Below are 6521 nucleotides of genomic sequence, written 5' to 3' on the forward strand. Positions count from 1 at the left end.
GGCGAACGCCGTTCCGCGCGACGGCGCCTGCGCAGGAGTCAGCGTTCGGTGACACCAATTCCCCCGGAGTGTCCTCCCCCACCCCGGCACCCTCCAGCGCCCGGCCCCGACCTAGCCACCTGCGCCCGGAAGTGACGTACGACAGCAGCGGCTCCCCGCTGCATGATGGGAGAGTGTGTGGAGTGGGCGGGGGTCTCCGCGGAGGAGGCGGAGGCGGAGGCGGCGGCGGCGGCGGAAGAGGGCGGAGGGGAGTGGGATGGGGGTCCCGCGGCAACGCTGAAACTCCGGGTGGGCGTCCATGGCGCCGCGGCGCTGACAGGGCTGGCAGCAGCTCGCCTTCCGCCCGCGCCAGCTCAGCGTCCGAGTAACCGGTCCTTCCCCGGGGAGCCAGTTCCTCCCCGGGCCGCCGAGCCATGCCCATCGCGACCGTCCGGGACGAGCCAGGTGAGTGCCGCCGCCGCCGCCGCGCTCCCCGGGGGCGGAGGAGCCCGGCCCGGCCGGTCGGCCCGGCCTGGAGCACCTGCCAGCGTCGGCCCGGGTGCGGGCCTGCGAGCTCCGGCGCGGGCTCGGCTCCGCTCCGCGGCTGCGGAACGCCGCTGGCAGCGCCTGAAGCCGTGGCACGGCGCTCGGCATCCCGGCCGAGGGGAGCCAGCCCTGCCCTCCCGGCCCGCCGTGGCCCGCCCTGCCCCTCGGCGTCCACCTGCCCGAGCTGCGCGCCCGGGCTCCCTCCCGGCCGCTGTGCAGAAGTTTGGGGCTCCGCTCCGGCTTCCTCCTTCTCCCTCCTCCCTCGTGACAGGTGTAAACACTGGCTGCCTCGCGGAGGCCCGAGGCCGGCGGCTGCAGGAGTGTGCCGCCTCCGAGGGGTCTCGGAATGCTCCGACGCGGGGCAGAGGCGGCCCAGAGCTGGGTCCCTGGCGGAGAGGACCTTTTCGGCGCTCCCCAGGAAATCATCTGCGTCTTCTCCCTCCTCGCATTCGAAAGTTGAGCTATTATTCGTGAAGTGCCCGGCTTGGCAGGTGCTGCGGGGTGCAGGGGGCAGAGGGTGAGCGGCGGTGGGTTCTTTTTCCCTTTGGAAACTGAGACTAGTTGGGCCTCCCACTGCCCCCCCCCCCTTCTTGGTTTATTCAAGTTACAGCGTGATTTCCCTCTGAATCTGTTGCGGCTGAGGAAAGAACTGACTCATACATGTAAATATTAACGGGGGTGGGGGGAGCGTCAGAGGAGCGGTGGGTCTGTTTCAGAGTTCTGGCTTGAAGGAAAACTTTTACCCATAAACTTCACGGCGTAAGTATCTTCCACGAGGCACATCCTCATACTCTGAGGTGGGTTTTTGTTTGGGGGAGGGCCGTGGTGGGGATGGGGGCTCGGGAACGGTTTAAATCTGATTTTATATTTAACTGTTGCTTTCAGCTAAACTATTAGAGAAATATATGCTAAACTCTAGGGGGAACTATGCTTCAGTTCTAATGCATTGATAGAATCAGCCTAGTTTACCTACGTTTCATAAGTTTCTAAATATTGGCATTTGTAGTAATCATTTTTAACACTTTCCAGGGGTGTATTTGTTAAAACAAAGTATCTATGGTAGCCTAATACATGGAGATGTCTCACACGAATAAAGAGTTAGATCCAGCATCAAAATTTCTAGTTCAGCAAATGGCACCTACTAGATTCTTAGGTCTGGTCTCCCTTCTGTGTATGTATCAGATTTATCTGTTGATGTTTAGAGACATATTTTAAACCATTAAAAAGCTCTGGAAAGACGTTTAGTGTAGTAGGACTCAGATAATACGTGGGGCACTTGAATTCGAGTGTTACCTGATCTTTTGACCTAGAGGATATAATGAAAATAATCTCGTGTCAAGCAAAGATAATATCCATAATGGCATTGAGAAATTTTGCAGAATCCAATTGCCTTTGAAAATCTCATAATCTAGGTGATTCCATTATAGAACATTATTTTAAATTTTAATCTGTTCTGCTTATAATTAATAAAAAGCTAGATGCAAAAAGTAGTGAAATTTGAGTGCTGGTGTTTTATTTTTTCTGAAATCTAACAGGCAAAGAACTCACTAAATAGCATCTCAGTGAGGAGTTGTCTGTCCAGCCTTTCCCTCAGGTCTCATAATAGCAGTCTCTTACGTATTTAGATACCTAAAACCCTCAAGAATTACCTAAATGTTTATATTCCAATTTAATGTTACCAACTATTTATTTTTGGATTTTGAGACAGGGTTTCATGTAACCCAGGCTAGCTTCAAACTCCTAATCCTCCTGTCTCTGCATCTCAAGTGCTTGGATTACAAGTGTATGCCAGCATGCCCAGCTTCCAAAAATTTGTAAATTAAAAATAAAGGACTTTACTCTCTAAGCACTTTCAGTTCCCCATTATGTAGGCCAGACTTTACAGCCTAAACTTCATTTTTTGTTGTTGTTGTAGTTTTAATGTAACTTCGAAAATATTCAGCAGCTGTAGATTTTACATATGACATTTTGGTAATTAATTTTTTTCTAATTAGTGTATGTATGTGTGTGCAGACACAATCACAAGTCTTTTCGAAGCTTTGCATAATAATTTCTAACACTGATATGTGCTGTTTTCTGTTAGCTAGATCCTTGCCCTTTTCTGTTTGTTTCGTGTTGCTGAGGCATGAACCCAGGACCCCATGCATTGAAGGCTGGCACTGTGCCGGTGTACCCCATCCCTAGCCCAGCAAGATACTTTAAGAAATGTTTGTGTGAGTCAGTGAGGTGGTCCAGTGGGTTAAAGGCACTTGCTGCCAAGCCTGGGTGCAACCTGAGTTTGATCCCCAAGACCCAGATCGTGAAAAGAGAGAACTGACTCCTGCAGATTATCCTCTTGACTTCCACATGCATGCCATGGAAGACGCATGCATGCATAGATGCACACATAAGTAAATATGTGTAATTTTAAAATTCTAAATTCTTTCTGAGAATACATCCTCCCAACAACCTTATACCTATAAGGTAGCAATATAGCATGCTATCCCCATTTATCAGAGGAAACTGAGACACAAAGAGTGATTTTCTTAAGGCAAGTCAGCTGGTAGGTGACAAGGCAAGATACAATAGAACAAAGTTTTTAAAAATGTAGAACTATACCACTTTTTTCCCTGGGATTCATGAAGCATGTATCACAAGTATAAAAAAATGTGTGGGCTGGGGGTGTTCTGCTCAGTGGTAGAACACTTGCCTAGCTTGTATAAGATCCTGGGTTTAGTCCCAGCACTGCACAAGAAAGTGGAATAATAAACACCAAGTAAGTATAAAGTAATCTCTGGAGAACTGGAGAGTGCTAAAGGATCCGAAGACACCTATGACTTTTCAAATGCATCCTTATGTTTGACACCTACTTGATTAGAGTAAGTTAAGTGAGTTGTGACAGCTGTGTTAACAGTCGTGAGCCACCGTGTGGTTGCTGGGAATTGAACTCAGGACCTCTGGAAGAACAGCCAGTGCTCTTAACCTCATAGTGGCTGTGTGATCCTTTCTTTTCCCCAAGCTTTGTTTTATTGCTTGAAATGCTTCACAGTAAAATAAAAAGTTTAAACATTTCACTTCAAAACAAAGTGTCACTTTTTTCTTTTAGCAGGGTTTCAGAAGGGAATAGGGAAACAATGTTATTTTGTATTGACTTCGTTTTAAAGTACAGGAGCTATTAACTTTAAAATGCTTGAAGTATTTTCCAGGTTTCTGTGCCTTAACTTCTTTTGCCTGGGCCCTCATCTAAAATTGCTGCAAACATCTCAACAGCCCTATCTGACATGCATGGTTCATATTTCTAGGTGGACCCTAAGATTAGGGGCTCATTGGTCAGTAGGTTAGACCAATTCCCTGGGAAAGAGAGGTCAGAAACTGTTGTGTGGGAAGAGTTCCTGAGAAGTGTAAAGAGGAGAACAGATACAATATTCTATCATACTCTAGTTGACCACTCTCCCAAATAGCTAATGTAAAGGCAAGCCTTTCAAAGATAAATTGCTAAGACATTTAGTAGCTATATGTTCAGAGCTTAATTTATAAGCACTCTAATAGTGATTAGTTCCCAGAGGAAAATAAAATAGTAAATTAGGGTAAATTTCCCCTTTTTGATTCTCTTTGTGTAGATATAGCATATTGTAAATAATTTCAACTGAATGTCTGCTGAGGCTCTTCAGATATTCTTTTTTTTTTTTTTTTTTTGGTTTTTCGAGACAGGGTTTCTGTGTAGCTTTGCGCCTTTCCTGGAACTTACTTGGTAGCCCAGGCTGGCCTCGAACTCACAGAGATCCACCTGGCTCTGCCTCCCGAGTGCTGGGATTAAAGGCGTGCGCCACCACTGCCCGGCCTCTTCAGATATTCTTAAAATAGTCATCAAGAACCGGCTCAGTATCAGACACTTTTGTTGTTGTTGGGGATACTGAAATGACAAACAGCAATAAAACCCTGCCCTCACAGAGCTTTGATTTCTGGTGTGTGTGTATGTGCATGTATACATGTTTGTGTTTGGGACAAGCAAATATAACAATAAGGTAGAAAACATTAAAAAAAAGAGTTGGTTTGGGGGGTAAAGGAGCGTTGCTTTTTACTTTAAGTCATGGACTAGGTGGCGATTATAGGGTATTGATGGATCTTGCTATATAGTGTTGGTGGGGTTGAAGGCTTAAGACCTGCAGGAAGTCAAGGGAACCAGGGCACAAGAATGGTAGATGCAGACATATGCCCAGAATCCCGAAAGGACAGCCGCAGGTGAGCACAGTGTTTCTAGACTAGCAGGCAAGAGAGAAGCAATTGCACGGTTGCCAAGGGAAGATGTCAGATAACATATGTTTTGCTTTGTCTTGTTTATTTTTTTGTATGTGTAAGTTGTGTGCCTGGTACCCGAGGATGCCAGAAGAGGGTGTTGGATTCCTGCAAGTGCAGTTGTGAATGGTGGTAAGCCACCATATGGGGGGGAATTGAACCCAGGTCCTCTTGCAAGGTCCTTGTTGCAAGAGCAACAAGTGTTCTAAATCCCTGAGCTAATTCACCACCCATTTATGTTCTAAAAGAATATGTTAGGGCCGAGAATGCAATTCAGTGATAGATTCACACACACACACACACACACACACACACACACACACACACATCTACCTTCAGACAAAAGGATGATGTACCTACTGTACAGGAAGTAGACCACAGGAATGCAGAAGTAGAAGCAGCAGCATTCATTGAGGAACTGGGTACAGTGGTGCAGCTCAGATGTAGTGTCCAGAACCGATCGTGTAGAGGTGATGAGAAGAGGCAGGGCAGTGTTTGAGTTGAGACCTATAATCTCCCTACTGCTAAGTTCAGAGAAGTTATTGTGGCAGCCCTCTTCTAAAACCTGAAGTCCATACAACCAGTGTCCTAGCCTATTCTGACACTTCATCCATCCTGCTTTCTAATCAAATTACATGTCTTACTGTGCCCAGATAGTGGCTCCAGGTATTAGCCTTAGTGCCAGCCATTTTCTCTGTAAAACCCTTCAGAAACTTTCTTACCTGGACGTGGTAGTGTACACCTTTAATCTCAACACTCAGGAGGCCAGCCTGGTGTACATACAGAGTCCCAGGTCAGCCAAGACTACATAGGAAGACCCTGTCTCAAAGAAAGTAAGTTCTTTTTACCCCCCTAGAGCATCTAACTATTTTCACTATTCTTCCTCTTCCCAATCAAGTGTGAGCTTTTTCTTAGACTCCTGTTAGCCACACTTTGTCTCCTTTAATACACACACACACACACACACACACACACACACACACACACACACACGCTGTTGTAAACTGTTAGCCCTTCTCCTATTAACCCCCCTTATGAGCCTTAAATTTCATTAGGTTACTACTTCCTCTACTCTGTTCTAGCAGTTTTGTATATAGTAGATACTCAGTGAATAGTTGGTTATGTTTTTATGCTTAAAGCATACAAGAGTAAAAAGGGGCCCCATTTTAAAAAAAAAAAAAAAAAACTGACCTCTTACAGTTTTGATTTGGTTTGGATTTTTGAAATGGGGTCTTATTATGAACCCCTGGCTAGCTTGGTACTTACTTTGTAACCCAGTGTGGCCGCAAACTTGTGGCAGTCCTCCTTCCTCACCCGCCCTAGTAAAGGGATTTACAGGCATGTGTCACCATACTTAGCTCCTGATCTCCCACTGTTAGTAACTAGTATATATTCTCCATAACATTTATATGTATTTGTATGTATGCTTTTCACCAAAATGAAAAATACTTTTAAATTTATTTATTCTTGTAGAGGAGGGTAGGTGTGAATGCCATCGTCTTTGCTTAGAGGTCAGAGGGTAACTTTGTGGATCACTGAATTCCCTCCTTCCACGCTTACATAGCTTCCAGGGATCAAACTCAGGTCCCCAGGCTTGCACAGCAGCCCCTTTACCCACAGAGCTATCTTCCTGGCCCAGCAAAATGGAATTTGCTGCGTACCGTTCAGATCATTTTCCTTTACCAAGTTGCCTAAACTAATGTTCAAGGCAATAATCAACT

At 46.1% G+C, this 6521-nt stretch overlaps 1 protein-coding gene across 3 annotated transcripts in view; it reads left to right on the forward strand.

Moving 5' to 3' along the window:
- The first annotated feature begins 224 nt into the window (after nt 1-224).
- Aftph (aftiphilin) overlaps nt 225-6521 on the forward strand; it is a 69143-nt gene continuing 62846 nt past the window's right edge. The window contains exon 1 of one of the 3 annotated variants that reach the window (XM_059275382.1): nt 225-444. The gene's annotated coding sequence lies outside the window, so the exon portion shown is untranslated. Of the gene's footprint in view, nt 445-868; nt 1017-6521 lie in introns of those variants that run through there. The other 2 variants (XM_059275386.1, XM_059275384.1) reach the window with 2 other exon arrangements.

The sequence above is a fragment of the Peromyscus eremicus genome, chromosome 10, assembly GCF_949786415.1.
Source record: "Peromyscus eremicus chromosome 10, PerEre_H2_v1, whole genome shotgun sequence".
NCBI lineage: Eukaryota > Metazoa > Chordata > Mammalia > Rodentia > Cricetidae > Peromyscus > Peromyscus eremicus.